At 37.0% G+C, this 2,529-nt stretch overlaps 1 non-coding gene across 1 annotated transcript; it reads right to left on the minus strand.

Moving 5' to 3' along the window:
* Positions 1 to 2,001: 2,001 nt before the first annotated feature.
* On the minus strand, positions 2,002 to 2,108 carry LOC111722533. Its single transcript, XR_002771315.1, has one exon. It is a non-coding gene; the product is annotated as a U6 spliceosomal RNA (small nuclear RNA).
* Between the last annotated feature and the right edge of the window lie 421 nt (positions 2,109 to 2,529).

Here is a 2,529-nt window from a genome sequence, read left to right on the forward strand (position 1 = left end):
CTCATATTTCTGGACAGGTAAATCTGGCATATGATTCATATAAGCTGTGTATGTATGTATGTATATATATGTCTTTATTTTAAAATTTGTTTTAAGTCTTTGGATCAAGATACACTTTATTCAGCAAATATTCTAAAAAGAGTACTTTTGCTATATAAGGCATAAAAGGAGACTATATTAAAAAATACAGTTTGGAAATTGAAATTATAGTGAGCCATTCTCTGATAGAAGCTCTTTTCTATCTGTAATAACTCTGTGAGATAGCCATCATGGAAGAGGACTTGGAGAACAAGTGCAAGAAGTCTGAAAGAGTCTCAGGCAGTGCAATTTGGAAAGTTCAAGAGAAGTAAGGAAATGAATGTAAATTTTCCAATATGCAGGCCTTGCTATAATTCAAATAATTACTTATGATAATATGAAAATCATCTCAGAAAATTACTAAATTTGGCGTTGACTGATTTTTATTCATTAGGACTATTTTACTCTAAGGACGTGAAATTGCACTTAATAAAATGAAACTATTCTCCAACAGATAATTTTAAAATCCTTAAAAATGAAGTTGGATCTTCATCTCCTACATGAAAGGGAAGAGATAATTCATTTTGAAACATCAGGGCCGGCCTTGCTCTTCTATTATAATTTTCCATAGCTAGCTTGAGAAAGTCTTGCACAGGATATGACTGAAATGGGAAGCAGCAATTTTATGATCTCATTAAAGTGAATTTGGTCAACCAAGTACCATCTGCAAGAAAACAAAGCAAAACAAAACAAAAAAAGTGAAACCCAAGGTTTAACTTTTACATTATGATCACAAGAAGTATGGAGAAAGAAAAAGAAATGAAGTAAGTTAGTTATAATTCACCCAAGTATTTGTAAACACAGAGAGGAGAAGCAATCAGTGGAAAAAAAGTTTTAAAAGTGAAAGAGAAAATAATGTGGACCTGTGTGAATACCAATGAAACTCCAGTAAAGAAAGAAAGTTCTAGCTGTACTGTGTGTATTAAAACCAACCTAGGGTGACCAGATTTTAATGTTTGTAAAGCAGGACAACATGGCGGGGGAGGGGGGCAGGCGGGGCAGGGGATGGGGCAGGGAATGGACTGACAACAATGCAAACTTTGATAAGCAGTTCTCGATAATCACTTCTCAACAATTATTTGTTATTATTACAATTTAACATTATAAAATTAACAAAAATAATATAAAACTCATATTCTGGTGAAATAGCCACATGGCAGCCGAAAACCATATATCCCCTTCCTGTTCTCCTGCCTGTTTGTGCATTCTTTCCAAAAATCGGGACTTTTTTAAAATGCTGCTGGACATGGGACAAATTGTTAAAAAACAGGACGGTCCCGCCAAAAACGGGACGTCTGGTCACCCTAAGCCAACCTCACCTACACTGTCTGGTCACACCCTTCAATATTCAATTCTTACAGCCTACTTTTCAGCCCTGTTTTTCCCAGTGTTGCTAAGGAAATGGAAAGATCATTTGTTTCATATGTAACAAGTAAATAATTTTAACGTTGCTAAAGGCAGTTAGCTGCAACATTTGTCAGTTTTTATGTATAATTTTTGTTAAAAGCCTATTCTCAAGGGTAGTGTCAAATGAAAATGATCAGATATTATGTTATCAGCTAATCTTGGATTACATGTCTGAGAAAGTGAAGTGTACTGGTTTTCTATTTGTTCCAAGTGATATCAGTTGAACTCAGACCAATGTAAGGAAAGAAAAAGAGAGAAAAAGAGGAGGAAGAGAAAGAAGAGGAGAGAGAGGGAAAGGGGGAGAGGAGGAGGAGGGGAGGAAGTAGAGGGGAAGAGAGAGAGAATTTATGAGTCATCCATGTGAGAGGGGCAAATGGTGATGCCATTAGTCCTGCCTCTCTCAGCTCTCAGGGCTGTGTTTAACTGTGCTGGCTTCATTTTCAGGTAGGATCTTTCTAAGTGGTAGGTGGCCACTGCCAGACTAAGGAATACAATGCTCTTATTCTTTTTTTTTTTTTTAATATGGAATGCTTCACGAATTTGAGTGTCATCCTTGCACAGGGGCCATGCTAATCTTCTCTGTATCATTCCAATTTTAGTATATGTGCTGCGGAAGCAAGCACAGTGCTCTTACTCTTAATAGCAATCACACATCTTGGTTAGCTCAGGAAAGTCTGAGTTTGTGCCCACTGTGTTGAAATATTAATAGTTGTCCTTCTGCCTTTCAGAAGTGTCTGTTTGGATGGTAAATTAAGTGGTTACTCTACCTGACAGTCAGTGTAAACACAAGGTAGGGATACACCAACACAACTTCAGTTTGTTTTCTGGCATCCTGAACATTTACTTGGTGAAGGCATCCTCTCCTGCCCTTGCACATTAGTCCATTTGTGATGCTTTAATACAATAGCAAAGATTGGGTAATTCATGGAGAATGGAAATTTATTTCTCACAGTTACAGAGACTGGGAAGTTCAAGATCAAGTTTCCAGAAGGTTTGGTGTCTGTAAAGAACTCAGTGTTCCTTCCAAGATGGTGCCTTACTGAT

The sequence above is a fragment of the Otolemur garnettii genome, unplaced genomic scaffold (assembly GCF_000181295.1).
Source record: "Otolemur garnettii isolate 467f Iridium unplaced genomic scaffold, OtoGar3 scaffold00274, whole genome shotgun sequence".
Classification (NCBI taxonomy): Eukaryota; Metazoa; Chordata; class Mammalia; order Primates; family Galagidae; genus Otolemur; species Otolemur garnettii.